General features: G+C 38.0%; 2 pseudogenes; both read right to left on the bottom strand.

Annotated features, from left to right (window-relative positions):
• Nucleotides 1-5,733: 5,733 nt before the first annotated feature.
• On the bottom strand, nt 5,734-14,578 carry LOC107848273 (annotated as a pseudogene).
• Nucleotides 14,579-16,621: 2,043 nt separating this feature from the next.
• On the bottom strand, nt 16,622-19,159 carry LOC107846183 (annotated as a pseudogene).
• Nucleotides 19,160-20,626: the final 1,467 nt, after the last annotated feature.

Below are 20,626 nucleotides of genomic sequence, written 5' to 3'. Positions count from 1 at the left end.
AGTCAAGAGAGCAACTGCTTGCACCTTGTTAGCATGGAGGGACTATGATGACTTTGGGAAATGCTAATAAACATGAGTAACTGGTGGTCGGCGATGTAGAGAGCGAGGATGCACAGAGAGGGAAGGGGGTTGGCATTGAAATATGAAGTGGGATGGGGAAGTAGTTTGAGGATTACCTGATTCCAGAGTGGTGAAATGATCCGACTCTAGGAAATTTCCCTGTGTGGCGTAAACTGAGCAGGTATCTTGGCGTACACCTGGCCTGAACGGAATGGTGGGAGGAAGCAAGGTGAGATCTGGATTAATAGTGGTGGAACTAATTTTCATATCTGGATTTTGATGTTGTAAAGTGTTTTCCCAATTTAAATATGAAAAGTTTTGTTTTAAGTGAGAAAAAATGTTATCAAATGGAAAAATTTCTTTTAAAAATTTTACATTCCATGAGAGAAAAAATTTAGAGATGGTGGGGTCAAAACACTGATGGCAATGATGAGTGACGGAGAAGTCGAGATAAATACAAGGTTTGAAATATGGTTCTAATTTATTTTGGGTGTATGGTCGTAACCATGGGTAGCATAGACATCCAAATGTACGAAGAGTCATAAACAAGTGTTTCATTGAAAAAAACTTCAAATGGGAACTTGTTATCAAGAGTGGTAGTGGGCAAGCGACTAATGAGAAAGGCAGCATGATTGGCAAGCAAATGTCCAAAAATTGGAGGGCAGACTTGCTTGATAAAGCAACGTTTTAATAGTCTCAATAAGGTGTCGATAACGTCTTTCAGCCAGGGAAACCCTTTGAGGAGTATGGTGGGGGGGGGGGGGGGGGGGGGACAAGATGTTGTATGCCATTAGAATTAAGGTATGGTTCCATGACTTTATATTCTCCGCCTCCATCAGTGTAAAGTGTGAGTATTTTGTGACCAAAATATTTTTCAAGCACAGGATGTACTCTTTGAAAGTGTTTTTGCACTTCATGTTTGTTTTTTATTGTGTACAACTAAATGTATTTGGTATACTGACCAACAAATAGACAATAGTAGCATTTTTTATCAATAAAGAGAATAGGGGATGGACCCCATAAATCATTGTAAATTATTTCTAATGGATGTTTGCTAGACAAAGTGTTTAAATAAAAAGGAAATCCATGAGCTTTATTGCAGCAACAAGAATTACAATAAGTAAACTTGTCTTTTGAAGAATATGAAAGACGGAAACTGTTTAAAATAGAAAGAAAAACTCGAGAGTGAGGGTGACCCAATCTTCGATGCCATAGATGTAAGAAAGGTCTAGCAATGGAAATATTGATGTTTGGTCGAGTCAGGGACGGCCATTCATAGAGACTTGCTTTATTCGGGCCACGCAGAAGAGGTGCTCCCATAGTCAGATCCTTCACAAGAAAAGAAAAGGAAAAAAATTCTATGGAGGTTAAATTTTCTTTGCAAAATTGGTGAACTGAAATGAGTTTGCGTTTGATAGATGGAGCACACAAAATACTAGAGTGTTTGAAGGCAATATTTGATGCAGTTAAGTAAGTATTACTAGTTTGAGTAATCGAAATAACATTACCATTGCCCATTGTCACTGCGTCCAGACCTTTGAATTATTGAACATTGTGAAGTGAATTGGTATCCGAGGTGATGTGGTGAGATGCACCTGAATCAAGAATCCAGGGGTCACTCGGTGTTGTGTGCGCAACAAAATTTGCTTTTGCTTCAAAGTGGTTATGGGATCGAGAGTGGTAAACATTTGTTGTATGCCCAAATTTGTCACAAAGTTGACAGTGTACTCGTGATGATTGGTGTGGGAAGTTACGCCACTGAGAATTATCCATTGGATTGCGCCACTGGGAATTATCCATTGAGTACTGAGAATGAGTGCTTTATTAGGCTGCCTGTATTGGGAACGCCAGTTATTGTTATTGGATGGGCGTCTATTGTTGTGTGGGACTGATGGAGCTGATGGAGGATTTGGCACTCGCTGAGCAATAACTGCTGTGATCTGGGTGAAGTCTTCTTGAGGTCTTCATGTTTGAGGAAAATTTCATGATCAAGAAGTTTGTCAAAAAGCTCTTTATAGCTAATAGGAGAGTCCCTTGCCCGTATGGCTGCAGAGATCTCGCGGAATTATGACCCGAGTCCACTCAGTATTTTCACCACTAGTTCTTCATTATTGACGGGTGACCCTGCTATGGCGAGTTCATCAGAGAGAGAGCGAATCTCTCGCATATATTTGGCAATGGATTTGTTGTCCTTACTGACTCGATTGAGATGGTGATACAAGAACAACCCCCAAACTCAAGGACAACACAAGATAACAAGAAGAATAACAACACAAGATAACAAGAACCAATGGTTTTCACTAAAACAAGAACAAACTAGTACATGAAAGTAAAGATAGATAGTGAGACATACACTATTACAAGACCAAAGAACCCAAGGATATCTCAAATCCAAGGACCCCTAAGACTTGCAATAGTAAAACCACACTCCTACGAAGACACAAGAGGGAATCCACCACTCAAGCACCAACGTTTCTAGCCAATTTTGCAACATAAGTGAATACCACACTTGTTCTTGCCCTAGTTTCGGTTACAACTCACTCTCTCTCTAGAGAATAGCCTTTCAATATCATTTAACAACTAAAGAACTAAAGACCTAAAACTAGTCTATTTATAGACTTATTACAAACATAAGTGAAATATCCCAAAAGCCCTTAATGAAGGGAAGACAAAAGGTGCCTATGGAGTGTAGTGTATGACCCGTTCTTGGTGTGTGCTATGGTGTTCCTTTGCACTTCACTTGCACGCTTCGAGTCTCGGGTTCGACGCACACTCATAAGTACATCTCTGTGATTATTCTTGTATCAGATGATGACGAAGGCTGAAGGCGCGGGTTTGCGATTTGTTTGCAAATGAAGTGTGAAGTAGATCCCACGCAGCTTTGGAGTTGATAGCAGAAGCTACCGTGGGTGCGATTGTGGCATCTACAAAGGCCATGAGAGCATTTTGGATCAATTTATCCTGGCGAAACCAATCCTTGTACGCAGGGTTGGCTATCTCAAGGCCGTTAGTTGTGATTGTTTCAGCAGGGGACAACATGGTGCCGTCAAGATGACCGTAGAGGTCATGACCATGAAGCAACACGGCAATCTGGGCTTTCCAGATGATGAAATTAGTACTACCAGTCAATTTAATAGGCAGCTGGGATGATGGATTGAATTGAAGCAAGTATTTGAGGACAGGGGCTGCATCGGCATTAACGGCGGGGGAAGAAGTGGCCATCGCTGCAAAGAGAAGAAAAAAAATGGATCTTGGACTATGTTAAGAGTATTTTGGCTTTGATCTCATGTAAATATAGAGAATGAAGATGAAGTTGTTTGATTTCATTGATATGTATGTGTATATATACAAGAGAACACAAACTAAATAAGGAAATAATCTACAAATAAAGAATCGTGATCTTCTCCTAAATAGAAACTAAATCACTATGAGATGCTAAATCAAGCATGAGATATCTTAACATGTGGTACATGCTCTAATAAAGAGTACCCCTTGAGGATGAGCCTTCACTGGTCGAAATAACGTTGAGAAAATTTATATCAGAATACCTCATGAAACATCCAGTGTACAGGGCTCTACCTTCTGACCAAGGTAAGCATCCCAACATAGAGGCAGACGCATTCTGCAAACACGCTGCGCAGGAGTTAGCACTCAGCGTCTTCCAACAATCAGCTAGTACATAAGCTGTCTCATTTGAAGGCCCTGGCATGGACACTTGAGCACAAGCATAACCATTATTACTCGGTGCATTTGCAACTGCTTGTTGAACGGCTTGCCTAGCATTCTGTTGGAACAACGTACCCTTTGTGGTTCTGTTTCCGCATACATGCCTGTCCGTTGGACCTAAATACTGATCATAAAATGTGTAATTTTCCGCTCGCATAAAGCAGCCATCCATATAAATTCGCGCTCCGTTATAAGGGAAGCACTGAGGAAGCAGGGTTCGCGCTTCAGCGTAGCATAAGACAAAGTCGAGTAAAGAAAGATCGCCATAGCATTGTCCAAGCCCATAGGTACTATCTGGGCTTGTGCCAGTAATTGCTACTCCATATCCTCTAGTTCTCATTTGTTCACTTAAAAGTTCCATTGTACCGATAAAATTTTGGATGGGAACTGTTGTTTCATTTCCACATATGATCTGGAGTATCTGAGATCTTGGTTCAGCCACCGACATATCGGGTAGAAGTAGAACCAACACGATAACAATGAGACTACATAAAATCGAAGGGGATGGTACAACATAGAAAACAATGTGACCGGACTAATTAAAAACTCGGAAAGATACTAATTTGAGAATTATGAATACAACTTTTCATCACTGCTAATCGTTGTCGCTGCTAACATTATCAACCACCACCATCAATCACTCACAATCACGATCGCTAACCATCATTTACGATCATCACCACCAACCATGTATTACCGCAACAACCACCAATCACTACCGACAATCACCATCATCAATAACCACTATATGACGCCAACCACTGTGATCAGTCATCATCAACCATTATCTACCACCATCCATCACTCACAGTCACGATCGCTAACCATCATTTACGATCATCACCACTAATCATGTATTACCACAACAATAACCAATCACTACCGACAATCACCATCATCAATCACCACTATATGACGCCAACCACTGCGATCAGTCATCATCACCATTAACTACCACCAACTACCATCATAATTAACCACTACTGTTAGCACAGATAAAGTTAGGATTTTGAGTTTATGAATTCTTGATTCTATAACAAAAACTTACTTATACATATCGGTCAAACACAAACTGCTTCTCGTAAAAGTACTTTCTTGAAAAATACTTCTCAAAATAAGCTGATTTTTAGAACTTTGACCAAACAGTATAATAATCTTAGTGAAAACAAACCAAGAACAAAACAAGAAACACTCACAAAGTCCTGAGGACCACTGAAAGGTCTGAAAGAGAGAGATGGCCAACACAAACTGATCAGAACCTGCTGTCAAAGTTGTTGAAACACAGTGATGATGAGGCATAGAGAAAATGAAGGAACAATTAAGAAATGAACTATTTTATTGATGAATACTATCAAACTGAAAATGATATGAATGGCTTTGTCAATGAGTCATATTGACAGAAAAGTCATGTTTGGTGTTCCTAATCCAGTGTCCAGTGTGGCGGTATCTGCATTAAAGTCCGACTAAATTCGAATTTATATTGAGAAGTTCTACGCTGAGCGTAAAACATTTCCCAATGAAGACGATTTTATAGTCAATGAGGCTTAAAGTCGAAACATCTAATTAAGAATGAAAGAGTAATTATCACTCCGAGGCAGAAGTCAACAGGAAATAGATGTGTTAGAATATGGTTTTTCAAACTGAACAAGTATTTTTACGCCAGGGACCTACATTTTTACGCCAAAGGCTTACGTCCCAAATTTTAAGGGTTATGCCCTATGAATCTACGCCTTTCATTTTGGCCCCGAGCATTTTTGGTACTCCCCGCCTTGAGACTCACCCCAGAAATGCCTATGAAAACACAGATTGATTGCTCGACTTCTTTATAAAGTTGTTACAATGCTTTCCAGGAAACTGCTAGTTATCTGCCAACATGAGTTATTTACTATTAGCATTGGAAAAACATTGTGCATTGATTGCAGATTTCTTTCCATGCAAGTATTTACAGTTTTACACACACATCAATCATGAGTTGAGCTGAATGGAATAGTGAGGATGCATATAGCCGATCTCAACTTGTTTGGGACCGAGGCATGGGTGTTGTTGTTGTATCTAACAGCTTCCTCAAGAAGACGAGGAGAACTGATGCTTATAATTTAGGCATAATACATAAAGAGACGCCCAAACTTGGCCTCAGCTAAAAAGTAAGCATTCTAACTTTGAGAATGCACGTCTAGATATACTTCAACTCATCCCGAGTGTGTCTCGCAGAGACAAGTTGAGGTGTCTAGATGTGCGCGCTCGATGTTGGAGTATTTAGTTGCAACTGAGGCCAATTTAAAGTGTCTATCTATGTATTATGCCTATACCTTATAATCATCTGGGGTAAAAAGAACTGTGAGATAAGTTAGCAGTTGTAGCAGAATCGCCTTGTTCAAGCGAGCGGTAATGAAGTTGCATGGTTTTCTCATCAACGAATGGCGGCTTAGTAGGAGGAGGCAACTCTTCGTCTTTCTTGAAAAACATCTGTAATGCCTTAGACATGGATGGACGTAATGTTGGAATCTCTTGAGTGCACAAAAGTCCGACATGTAAGAATCTTGTAACCTCATTTTTCACATTGATGGGTGTGGTTGTTCTGCAACACTAAATTTGGATCGAATATTTCCTCCACTGCCCCGCGTTGAAAGTGCTCCCACTCCTGTTAATATCATCCAATAAAGTTAAGATCAACGAACAGAAATGTTTTTCGAAATGTGATTCACGAGAAGTGATTGATCAGAAATTATTGTAAAGCAAGCTGACTGTATGTACGGCGTTATTTCTCTGGTTACTTTGTCTTCCAGTAACAATCTCAAGTAGAAGAACTCCAAATCTGTAAACGTCTGCCTTTTCCGTTAACTGACCTCGTGCTAAGTATTCTGGTGCCATATATCCTCTGCATATAAAGCATAAACAATCCATTATTGGACCATATTAGTCTTTTTGTGTACTTTTACGTGATAAAATTAGAAGATGAGATGAAGAAACACTAACAATGTTCCAGCAAGAGCAGTGCTTATGTGACTTTTGTCATCGTGGAATGACCTGGCCAACCCAAAATCAGCAATCTTTGCACGGAACCTCGAGTCCAACAGGATATTGCTGGCTTTTATATCTCTGTGAATTTTTCGAGTCTTTGAGTTCTCGTGAAGGTATATCAATCCTTCTGCTGTCCCTATAATTATCTCAAATCTTTTCTCCCTGTTCAGATCTCTACCTTTGATAGGGTCTGTCAGGTTTAAAGGTCAGAATCAATATTATGTGAAAACAAACCATTTAGTCTTAACTTGTTTGTCTGAAGCGTAGCTGTTATTGTTGCAAAGTCCGGTTACTTACCAAAGATGAAGCGATCAAGACTTTGGTTAGGGAGGAACTCGTATACAAGAAGGCTTTCGGTCCTGAGCAGCTGCATCCTAATAACCTTATCAAATTTTTGTGCTCAACGCTGTTGACTATGTTAACCTCGCTATAAAAATCTTCCGATCTGTGTGTGTTGTTGAAGAACAGCCTTTTGACAGCAATCTCTCTGCCATCTGCCAAAACACCTTGCAGTAAATCATGCCTCAGACTAGTTTTGCATTGCTGTTATGGTCAATCGATGAATTCAAACACATTATTGCACTACATTCAGCCACCGTGTACCTTATAAACCGTGCCAAATCCACCTTGTCCGAGCCTGTTGGCCTCATCAAATGACCCCGTGGCTTTGTCAAGTGTCGAATACTTGAAGTTCAAGCTGAAGCCATAAAGGATCTCCACTAGTTTCTCAACATCATTTGCACCTAACAAGTTCAAATTGTTAGCATGATGTAAATATTGTATATATTAGTGTAACCATATATTGTTGTATATTAGTGTAATTACATAGATTTGATTTAGTAATTAAAGAGAATAATAGTGGCTTTAGTAAAGCAGACTTTGTGGGATAGAATAGCGGATTTAGCGGGATAGAAAAGCTGATCTTTAGGGATAGGAAGACGGATCTTTAGGGAAGTAATCATTGAATCTTTTCTATTTAATGGTAAGACTCTCAATATTAAGAGGCAGCAGAAAATTGACATCGTATCAAAGCCTTCTCTTGGCTGTCTTGTTTCATAGAGTTTATTTGTGGTTCCTTTCAATCTTTTTTGAAAATTTCGATTTTTGTTGATTGTTCCTCGACAACTAACAACTTGGATTTTGATCTTGGTCATTTTGATTGTTTTTTGAGTCAGTGTTTCTAGTTTTAATAAATATGACTTCATATCAGTTTGAATCATTCAGTGTTCATTTCACTGGAAATTTTTTTTCTTCATGGGAGTTTCAGTTTCAGTTATTTGTCACCAGAAAAGAACTATGGGACAATATAGATGGAGTCGTTCCTGCTCCTATTGATCCTACAAAGTTAGGTGAATGGAAGATTAAAGATACTCGGGTGATGACATGGCTTTTAGGGTCAATTGACCCTCTTATTGTTCTTTATCAGGCCTTACAAGACAACTAAAGCCATGTGGAATTATTTACAAAAGGTTTAAAACCAAGATAATAGTGCCTGACGCTTTTACTTAGAGTATGAAATTGCTAATTACTCTCAAGGAGGTCTTTCTGTTCAGGATTATTTTTCTGAATTTCAGAACTTATGGGATGAATTTACAGATATTGTTTATACCAAAATACCTGCCGAATCCCTCTCTGTAATTCAGCAAGTTCATGAGCAAAGCAAGTGAGATCAATTTTTGATGAAGTTACGCTCTGAGTTTGAGAGTGTTTGTCCCACTTGATGAATTGCAATCCGTCCCCCTCCTTAGATTTCAAGCAAGTTGATGATATTGTTGTTGCATTTACTGCCCAAGGTAAAGGAAAGAGTAGGGATATGACTAGAACTCAATGCTATAGTTGCGAGGAATATGGTCATATTGCTAGCAATTGTGGTAGAAAGTTTTGTAATTATTGCAAACAACAAGGACACATTATCAAAGAGTGTCTCACACACCCTCAAAACCGTAAGGTCAATGCTTTTCAAGCTGGGACAAATGGTTTCACTACTGAGCACTCATCTTCGGGACAAGTTCTTACTCTTGAAATGGTAAGACAAATGATCATTTCAGCCTTTTCAGCTTTAGGAATACAAGGTAATGATCTTGCATCTAATTTTTGGCTTGTCGATTCTGGCGCTTCCAATCATATGACCAACTCATCTAGTATGCTAAAAAATGTTCGTAAGTATCATAGTCCATCACAAATTCAAGTTACCAGTGGTAGTAATTTACCCATTACCAAGATTGGGGATATTACTAAAACTTTCAACAATGTTTTTGTGTCACAAAGCTCGCCACTAGTCTTATTTCAGTTGGACAATTGGTAGATAACAATTGTGATGTGAATTTTTCTTATAATGGTTGTCTTGTGCAGGATCAGGTATCGGGGATGGTAATTGCTTAGGGGACTAAAGTTGGACAACTGTTTCCTATACACTTTTTCATTCCCCGTGTTCTATCATTTGCTTATACTTCCACAACTAGTAAGACTGAGGTATGGCATAAGTGCTTAAGACATCCAAATTCTATTGTGTTGTCTCATTTATCAAATTCGGGTTTACTGGGGAACAAAAATCAATTTTTCACTGCTTCCTTTGATTGTTCTTCTACTAAATTAGGCAAGAGTAAAATTCTTCCTTTTCCTAATTTTGGTAGTCGTGCTACAAAGTGTTTTGATGTCATTCATAGTGATGTTTGGGGTATTTCACCAATTGTTTTTCATGCTCATTTCAAGTGCTTTGTGACATTTATAGATGATTATAGTCAATTTACGTGGGTATATTTTCTTCATTCCAAATCTGAGGTATTTTCCATATTCAAGACATTTTTGGCCTATATTGAGACTCAATTTTCTACTTGCATCAAATTATTAAGATCTAATTCTGGTGGAGAATATATGTATTATAAGTTCAAAAACTTTTTGCTTGAAAAAGGAATTGTCTCACAATGCTCTTGTCCATATACACCACAACAAAATGAGGTTGCTGAACGTAAAAATCGTCATCTTTTAGATGTCACTCGTACTTTATTGATTGAGTCCTCTATTCCATCTAAGTATAGGGTGGAAGCTTTGTTTAATGCTGTTTACTTAATTAATAGACTACCATCTAAAGTCTTAAATCTTGAATCTCTATATTTTCGTCTTTATCACAAAAATTCAAGCTATGATAATTTTCATACATTTGGTTGTATTTGTTTTGTGCATCTTCCTCCTTCTCAGCGCAATAAACTTTCTGCCCAGTCTACTAAATGTGTTTTTATTGGTTATAGTACTTCACAAAAAGGTTTTCTCTGTTACGATCCATGTTCTAATAAATTTCATGTTTTTAGAAATGTTGTTCTCTTTGAGAATTAGTATTTTTTCCTTACTCATGTTGAGTCATGTCCTGCTTCCCCTCTTCTTCCAACTTTTGAGGATTTGTCATCATCTTCTAAGAGGTTCAAACCTGGATTTGTGTACGAATGTTGGCAGCCAACTTTATCCTCTTCCGATATTGATCTACCACCTGAAACTGCTCCATAACTAGAATCTGAGAATTCTTCAAGGCCTGCTCCTCTTGAGCCTACTCGGCGATCTACGAGAGTATCTTGTACTCCTAATTGGTATGGCTTTTCATCTACTTTATCTACTATTTCTATTCCAACTTGTTACTTATAAGCTTCCAAGCATGAATGTTGGCAGAAAACAATAGAGGAAGAACGTTTGGTTCTTAAAGAAAATGACACATGGGATATTGTTTCATGTCTTTCAAATGTCCAACCAATTGGATGTAAATGGGTTTATTCAATTAAAATTCATTCTGATGGAACTCTTGATTAGTACAAAGCTCGGTTGGTTATTCTTGGTAACAAACAGGAGTATGGTGTGAACTATGAAGAGACTTTTACACCGGTTGCAAAAATGATGACGGTGCAAACTATTATTGCCATTGTTGCTTCACAAAATTGGACTCTTCATTAAATGGATGTCAAAAATGCTTTTCTTCATAGTGATCTCAAAGAGGATATTTATATGAAACCTCTACCAGGTTTGTTCTCATTGTCTACATCAGATGTATGCAAGTTGAAGCGGTCTTTGTATGGATTAAAACAAGCTCCCAGAGCTTGGTTTGGCAAATTTTGATCTACTTTGCTACAATTCTCTTTTGAGCATAACAAATATGACTCATCTTTGTTTCTTCGAAAAACATCCACAAGTTATGTTCTTCTTTTGGTATATGTAGATGACATTATTATTACAGGAACTGATTCTTCACTAATGACTAGCTTGCAATAGCAACTTAAGGATTCTTTTCATATAAAAGATCTTGGTACTCTTACATATTTCTTGAGTTTGAAAGTTCATCGTGATTCATCAGGTGTGTTTCTAAATCAACACAAATATACCCAAGATGTGATTTCTTTGGCAGGTCTTCAGGATTCCTCATATGTAATAATCCATTAGAATTAAATGTAAGGTATCGCCGAGAGGAAGGTGATCTTCTTCCTGATCCAACTATATTTCGGCAATTAGTTGGGAGCTTAAATTACCTTACTATTACCAAGCCTGATATCTCTTTTACAGTTTAACAAGTTAGTCAATTCATGCAAGCTCCCCGTCATCTTCATTTGGTAGCTGTCCGTCGCATAATTCGATATATCCTATGAACATCTACTCGTGGATTATTCTTTCCTAGTGGTTCGCCTATTCATCTTAATGCTTTTAGTGATTATGATTGGGCAGGATATTCTGACACTCGTCATTCGGTTACTGGTTGGTGCATGTTTCTTGGAGAGTCTTTGATATCTTGGAAGAGTAAGAAGCAAGACCGTGTGTCAAAATCTTCAACAGAGGCTGAATATTGAGCAATGTCTACTGCTTGCTCCGAGATTATGTGGCTTCGTGGATTACTTGTTGAGATTGGATTTCCTCAATCTAATCCTACTCCTCTCCATGCTGACAATACAAGTGCTATTCAGATTGCTATAGTTCGGTTTATCATGAGCGAACCAAACACATTGAAGTAGATTATCATTATATACGAGAAGCTGTAGATAAAGGTGTCATTAATCTTCCGCACGTGTCCAGTGATCTTCAAATAGCTGATACATTTACAAAATCAATGGCACGACGACGACAACAGTTTCTAGTTGGCAAATTGATGCTTCTTGATCTACCAGCATCAATTTGACGGGGGATGTTAGCATGATGTAAATATTGTATATATTAATGTAATCATATATTGTTGTATATTAGTGTAATTACATAGATTTGATTTAGTAATTAAAGAGAATAATAGTGGCTTTGGTAGAGCAGATTTTGTGGGATAGAATAGCGGATTTAGAGGGATAGAAAAGTTGATCTTTAGGGATAGGAAGACGGATCTTTAGGGATGTAATCATTGAATATTTTTTATTTGGGAAAAGGACATGGGTTGGCCATTTTTTAAAAAAATGGCCCATAATTGAAAAGATGGACAACCTTGGTCAGTCGGCCCAATTTAATACCCTTTTTTAGCCATTTAGTTCAATTGGGCACATGCAGTTTGTATACTCAATTGATACACTTTAATAACAAATTGATACACTTTTATATTATATTGATACACTTTTTAAAAAAGGGAAAGGAAATTCTATACAAGCACATGCAGTCCCTATACCCAATTGATACTCTTTTATACCACATTAATATACTTTTATACTACGTTGATACACTTACAGTGTCCATATACTTAATTGATACTCTCTTATACTAGATTGATACATTTTTAGAATGCATGTAGAAACCATAGAGAGTCGTATAAAATATGTATCTAAATAATAATTGTAGTTAAAAATTGTATAGAATATGTATATAAATGCTGTCATTATTATATAGAATATGTATATGTATAGAAACTGTATCATTATTATATATAAATATATATCTTTAACAATTGTATAATATTAAAAGTATATGATATTGTATTTTATTGTATAAATAAGTAAAACTAAATAAAATAATTAGTACGTTATTTTAATAATATTGGTGAATGCAAAATAATCTAGAAAAAATTTAAATAGTAATTGACTTGTCTTCTTGTTATTTATTAAGTTTGTGGTGTAATGACTTTTTATTCAAATAATATGAGTATCTATTACAATTAGCATTACTAATGATGCCCACTCCCCATATGTCACTCCCCACATCCAAAGTCAAATCGGGGACCCAAAAACAATAGCAGATGGAATGAAGCACCAGAGTTATAATAAGATACAAATTTGTCATCTTAAATTGGAGTTTCACCCTGAAATCCCGTGGTTTAATGCTCATTATCTCCACGTGAATGAGTTGCTCTTACTAAAGTAAGGTAAACACGCCAAATGGCCATTCGGCTGGATTAGTTTCGCCGAGTGGCTATTTACCAGGGGTTTAGAATTTAGGTGTTAGTTTTATAAAATTATTTTAATTTTAGGTGTTATTTTTGTCCTTTTCCCTTTCTATTTAATGGCAAGACTCTCATTATTGAGAGAATTCAGCAGAAAATTGACACCAATTTCCCAGGAAAAGCACGAGTAGGCCATAATGCCTCAAGTTAATACTTTAACTTGCCTTCGGTACAGTTGTGTGCATATCGCAACATATATGCTTAGCTAACTTTTTTTACTCTGTTAAGTTTTAGAATAAAGATACAACATATGTTCATCGTCAACTGATTTTGGCACAAAAGTATTTACCTTTCCTCTTCTTCTGGATTTGTTTGCTCTTCCAGACACCAATACCAATGAAAGCACCTACTCCCAGAACGATAACGGAACTAACAACAATGACAATGACTACAACTTTTCCTGCAATATGGTGATTTGAAATTACGGGTTCAGTACATAAATCACCGGCAAACAAGGACTAAACGAAGGCAGGAAGTACCTCTTGATGATGAGCCTCCACTGGTCGAGATAGCATTGAGAAAATTTGTATCAGAATACCTCATGAAGCATCCAGTGTAGAGAGCTCTACCTTCTGACCAAGGTAAGCATCCCAACATAGAGGCAGATGCATTTCGCAAACATGCTGCACAGGAGTTTGCGTTCAACGTCTTCCAGCAGTCAGTGACGTAAGCTGTCTCACTGGAAGAACCAGGCACCGACACTTGAGCACGCGCGGAGCCCATTATTACTCGGTGCATTTGCAACTGCTTGCTGAACAGCTCGCCTAGCGTTCTCTTGGAACAATGTATCCTTTGTGGTCCTGTTTCCGCATATACTCCTGTCCTCTGGACCTAAATACTCGTCATAAAACTTGTAATTATCTGCTCTCATAAAGCAACCATCAAGATAAAGTCGTGCTCAGTTATAAGCGAAGCACTGGGGCAGAATCATTCGCGCTTCAGCGTAGCACAAGGTACAGTCGAGTAAGGAAAGATCACCATAGCATTGGGCAAGTCCATAGTTAGCGTCCGGTCCAGTACCCGTAACTGCAACTCCATTTCCTCTGGTTCTCATTTATTGGCTTATTGTTTCCGTAACTCCAACAAAATTTGGGACAGAAAGTCGTCATATTATGCTCAAGTTGAGTTCCACATGTGATCTTGACTGTCTGAGATCTTGGTTCAGCCACTGATGTATTTGGTAGAAGTAGTACCAACACAATAACAAAGAGAGTACATAAAATTGAAGAGGCCTGTATTTCCATTTTGCTTGATGAACTATACAACATAGAAAACAATGTGACAGGACTAAGCAACCAAACCACAATAGCTACAAATCACTACACGACAATCACTACCATCAGTCACTGAGATATATCACCAATCAGGATTATCAGTCACCACCATCATTACCATCAACTACAATTATCACTAGACACCACCAACTACCCCTATCAATTGTCACCTTTAACGATTACTGTCAGCCACTATAATCACTAGCTACTCCCACCAACCATTACTCTCCGTCGCACCAGCAACTACCACCGACCTCTATATAATTTCTTAAAATTATATTCTATTCATTTTAAATAAAGACAAGTTTTATATATTCAGTTGTTGATCCCAAAAAACAGTACTAAATATTTGAGTATCTACTGGAAAAATTGGTTCTCTTTCCTTGAAGTCAGCCATATCATAGTTAACCTTTATTTTTGCAGGTTTTATACAAGAAATTTCAATAGCAATGAACTGAGCAATCATTATTCACACAGCTGAACAACTTTCTATTTTGGTTTTCTAAGTGACTTGATGTGAGGTACCTACTTTGGAGCCAGACTAATTCGAATTCACATAGTTATAAGTCCCACTTTAAGGGTAAAGAGTTCACTATCAAAGGGACTTTATTTCTAAGGTTCAAATATCGAGACCTCTGGTTAAAGATAGCGGGAGTACAGACTACTTACTACCCACCGGAAACATGGTTTCTTCTTCTGTTCATTACTCCTGACCAAAATTTCAAGTAAATTTTTAATAAGGACAATCTGGTGCGCTGAAGCTCCTGCTATGCATGAGGTTCTCGGAAGGACCGACCACAAAGGTCTATTGTATGCAGCATTATAGAGAAATGTATAACCTTTCTGCATTGAAACAACAATAACGATAACAACAACAACAACAGGATGATTACTCAGAAAGTCATTTTTCTTATTGATTCCAATTTTGTTCACCAAAGAAAGTAGGGTCCCGGGAAGGTAGAGTGTGCGCAATCTTACCCCTACTTTGCGAAGATAAAAAGACTATTTCCATAGAACCTCGATTCGAAAACTAAGAAATATTTTGCATCATAGTGAAAACAGACAAAGGAAAAAAGAAACAAGAAAAAGAACACTCACTACCAACAAAGATTGCCAATGCAAACTGATCAGCTACTGTCAAAGTTGTAGAAACAAATTGATGAAGATACAGAGAGAAAATACAATAAAATGAAGGGAAAACAAAAAAGAAAGAAACTTCTTTTTGTTCTAATTAAGGATGAAAGAATACTTATCACTACGCGGCGACAATTCTTGTTATTTGTTTTGTTGTGAGAGAAGTCGACATGATGACTTAACACAGCAGCAAGTGTGAAAGAGACTTTGAAAGTAGAAAAAACTTTCCCTACTTTACGTATTGGTGAGGTCATTTTTGTATTCTAGTCTCTTCGTCCATCTTTATTTGTCCACTATTGACTTGACGTACACCTTAAAAAATAATAAATAATAAGGATAATCTTACTATATGACCTTTTGAATATAATCGATTTAATGTTTCGAGAAATGCATTGGGTAATGAATAGTATTTAATGACAAATGTAAAACAGACACAAAATAGTAAATCATCCATTGGTTTTTTAAACTGGACAAGTATTGTTACATCAGGGACCTACGTTTTTACGCCAAAGTTTTACGTCCCAAATTTTAAGGGTTACGTCCTATGAATCTACGCCTTTCATTTGTGGCCGGAGCATTTTTGGTATGCCCCGCTTCAAGACTCGCCCTGAAAATGCCTTTGAAAACACAGCTCGATTGCTGCATGAGTTATTTGCTAGTAGCTTGGAAAAATATTGTGCATTGATTGCAAATTTCTTTCATTGTAAGTATTTACAGTTTTAGACACACATCAAAATTGCAGATGTAACCTTAGATTCTATTAAATCACCACCATGTGTTTGAACTAGCATCTTATATTTTCTACTAGCCTTGGAAAAACATTGAGTATTGATCCAACCTCGGCTAAAACGTAAGCACTCTAACTTTAAGAATGCACGTCTAGATATACTCCAGCTCATCCCCAATGTGTTTCGTGGAGACAAGTTAGGTGTCTAGATGTGCACGCTCAATGCTGGAGTGTTTAGTTGTAACGGAGGCCTATTTAAAGCGTCTATCTATGTATTATGCCTATAATTTATAATCATCTGGGGTAAAAAGAACTGTGAGATAAGTTAGCAGTTGTAGCAGAATCGCCTTGTTCAAACGAGAGGACATGAAGTTGCATGGTTTTCTCATCCACGAATGGCGGCTTAGTAGGAGGAGGCAACTCTTCGTCTTTCTTGACAAATATCTGTAATGCCTTAGACATCGATGGCCGTAATGTTGGAATCTCTTGAGCGCACAAAAGTCCGACGTGTAAGAATCTCATAACCTCATTTTTCACATTAATGGTGTGGTTGTTCTGCAACATTAAGTTCGGATCGAATATTTCCTCCACTGTCCCGCGTTGAAAGTGCTCCCACGCATGTTAATTTCATCCAATAAAGTTACGATCAAGAAACAAAAATGCTTTCCAAAATATGGTTCAAGAGAAGTGATTGATCAGAAATTACAGTGGAAAGTAAGCTGACTGTATATTCGGCATTTTCTCGCTGGCTATTTTGTCTTCCAGTAACAATCTCTAGTACAAAAACTCTGAAGCTGTAAACGTCTGCCTTTTCTGTTAATTGACCGTGTGCTAAGTATTCTGGAGCCATATATCCTCCGCATAAAAAGTGTAAACGATCCATTATTGGACCATATTAGTCTTTTTGTGTACATTTACACAATAAAATTAGAAGATGAGATGAAGAAATACTAACAATGTGCCAGAAAGAGCAGTGCTTATGTGACTCTTGTCGTCTTGGAATGACCTGGCCAACCTGAAATCAGCAATCTTTGCACGGAACCTCGAGTCCAACAGGATATTGCTTGCTTTTATATCTCTATGAATTATTCGAGTCTGTGTGTTCTCGTGAAGGTATATCAATCCTTCTGCCATTCCTATAATTATCTCGAATCTTCTCTCCCAGTTTGGAACTTTACCTTTGATAGGGTCTGTCAGGTTTAAAGGTAAGAATCAGTGTTAAGTGAAAAAAAATCATTTAGTCTTAACTTGGTTGGACTGAGGCGTAGCTGTTATTGTTGCAAAATCCGGTTACTTACCAAAGATGAAGCGATCAAGACTTTGGTTAGGGAGGAACTCGTATACAATAAGGCTTTCCGGTCCTGAGCAGCTGCATCCTAATGACCTTGTCAAGTTTTTGTGCTCAACGCTACTGACTATGTTAACCACGTTATAAAAATATGCCGCTCTGTGTGTGTTGTTGAAGAAAAGCCTTTTGAGAGCGATCTCTCTGCCATCTACCAAAACACCCTGCAACAAATCATGCCTCGTTATGGCCAATCGATGAATTCAAGCACATGATTGCACTACATTCTGCCATTGCATACCTTATAAACTGTGCCAAATCCACCTTGCCCGAGCTTGTTGGCCTCATCAAATGACCTCGTAGCTTTGTCAAGTGTTGAATACTTGAAGTTCAAGCTGATGTCATGAAGGATCTCCACTAGTTTCTCAGCATCATTTGCACCTAACAAGATCAAATTTCCCAGGAAAAAAAGCACGAGTAAGCCATAACGCCAGTTAATACTCTAAACTTGCCTTCGGTACAGTTGTATGTGCATATCGTAAGGTATATGTGTTAATTGTCGATATCTTAATGACTTTTACAATCGATTTTGGCACAAAAGTATTTACCTTTCCTCTTCTTATGGATTTGTTTGCTCTTCCAGACACCAATACCAATGAAAGCACCTACTCCCAGAACGATAATGGAACTAACAACAATGACAATGACTACAACTTTTCCTGCAATATGGTGATTTGAAATTACGGGTTCAGTCCATAAATCACAGGCAAACAAGGACTAAAAGAAGGCAGGAAGTACCTCTTGATGACGAGCCTCCACTGGTCGAGATAGCATTGAGAAAATTTGTATCAGAATACCTCATGAAGCATCCAGTGTAGAGAGCTCTACCTTCTGACCAAGGTAAGCATCCCAACATAGAGGCAGATGCATTTCGCAAACATGCTGCACAGGAGTTTGCGTTCAACGTCTTCCAGCAGTCAGTGACGTAAGCTGTCTCACTGGAAGAACCAGGCACCGACACTTGAGCACGCGCGGAGCCCATTATTACTCGGTGCATTTGCAACTGCTTGCTGAACAGCTCGCCTAGCGTTCTCTTGGAACAATGTACCCTTTGTGGTCCTGTTTCCGCATATATGCCTGTCCTCTGGACCTAAATACTCGTCATAGATCTTGTAATTATCTGCTCTCATAAAGCAACCATCAAGATAAAGTCGCGCCCCGTTAATAGGGTAGCAGTTGGCAAAGACGTCACGTGCGGCAATGTAGCATAAGACACAGTCCAGTAAAGAAAGATCACCATAGCATTGTCCAAGTCCATAGGTAGCATTTGGTTCAGTCCCAGTAACTCCTATCCTATATCCACTAGTTCTCATTTGTTCACTTAAGATTTCCAATGTGCCAACATAATTTGGGATGGTAATCCTCGTCGATTCGTTTCCACATGTGAACAGGGTTATATGAGCTCTTGGTTCAGCCACTGATGTATCCGGTAGAAGTACGACCAACACAATGACAAAGAGACTACATAAAATTGCCGGTCTCTCCATTTCGCCAGATCAACTGTTACAGCATAGAAAACAATGTGAGAGGACTAACTAAAATACACATGAGTAAAAACTCAGAAAGATACTTTCACTGCTAATCGTTATCGCTACTAACATTATCAACTACCACCTTCCATTACTCACAATCACGATCGCTAACCATTATTTACAATCATCACCACCAACCATGTATTACCACAACGATCATCAATCACTACCGACAATCTCCACTATAGACACTGTTAGGGAATTTGAAGTTTTGATGATGGACATATGGATGAAACATGTTGTGCAAGCTGGTCCATACAAGTGAAGAAAGAGAAGTAACTGGTCCTCACATGTATTGCATATGAAGTTGATGCAAGCTAAGGCTGACAAGGCATTAACACAGAAGTGGATATGCAAGGAAACTCAAACATGCTACCAATGCTTATCACATACAGCAAAAAGATTGAGGAGAAGATAAATGCAACACTTAGTGATTGAGATGATCAAGGAGTCCTGCCAGACTAGGAGATAAAGTGGAAGAGTTTTATTCAGCCAAGGAGAGAGAGAGACGACAATAAGGAGTGAAACTACCTGAGAGTCCTATTCAAGAAAGAAGAGCACATCATCTAAAGGACTCGATCAGGAGTTGTCTTAAATACAAGAAAACAACGTTCAAAGTGACTCACTCAAGAACTGATAAAGAAAAGCATCATTCAGCAAATCAGATCACCAAACTTGAAGAAGAACCTGGTCCTTTACTTAGCAAGTTGTAGACTTTGTAGTAGGTTGGTTCTTTTAGTTGTAATGTGTTTTATTTCTAGTCTCAGTGGAATATAAACTGAGTTAGGAGTTGTGTCTTCAAGTTAGGGAACTCAAAGACTTGGTTACACTTATCTTGGGAAGGTTTGTGTTATTGTAGAAATAGGAGTTAGAAGTTTTAATTCCTAGTTTACAAAAAGTCTTGTAATTTGTTGATTGTTGAGGCTCAAGAGTATTTAGTGAAGTTGGGATTAAATCCTATAGAGGTACAGGTCGTGGTTTTTTACACCTTTCTTGAGTTGGGTGTTTTCCATGTAAAAATAATTGTCTTCATTTTTACTTACGTGAACCATGTTAGTTGACTTATTCCGCTGATAGGCAACTATTAGAGTAAAATACTAAAATCAGTAGGATATATACTCTAACAAGTGGTATCAGAGAGAGGTTTTCTTAAATAGGGCTAGCATCTAAGAAAATATCACTATGATAAATTCCACACCTTCTACTGGTCATAGTGAAGGTCAGTCAACTACTAGACCTCCACTCTTTGATGGCTCTCACTTTATCTGGTGGAAATCCAGGATGAAAATGTTCATCCAAGGTGAAGATTACGAATTATGGGATAGGATTGCTGATGGTCCTACTATTCCAATGAAGTTGGTTGATGGTGAACAAGTCAAAAAAGTAAGGAGTGAATTTACTGCTAATGACTTAGTGGCATTA

The sequence above is a fragment of the Capsicum annuum genome, chromosome 11, assembly GCF_002878395.1.
Source record: "Capsicum annuum cultivar UCD-10X-F1 chromosome 11, UCD10Xv1.1, whole genome shotgun sequence".
In the NCBI taxonomy this organism is placed as follows: domain Eukaryota; kingdom Viridiplantae; phylum Streptophyta; class Magnoliopsida; order Solanales; family Solanaceae; genus Capsicum; species Capsicum annuum.
This window is presented reverse-complemented; position numbering and strand designations above follow the sequence as displayed.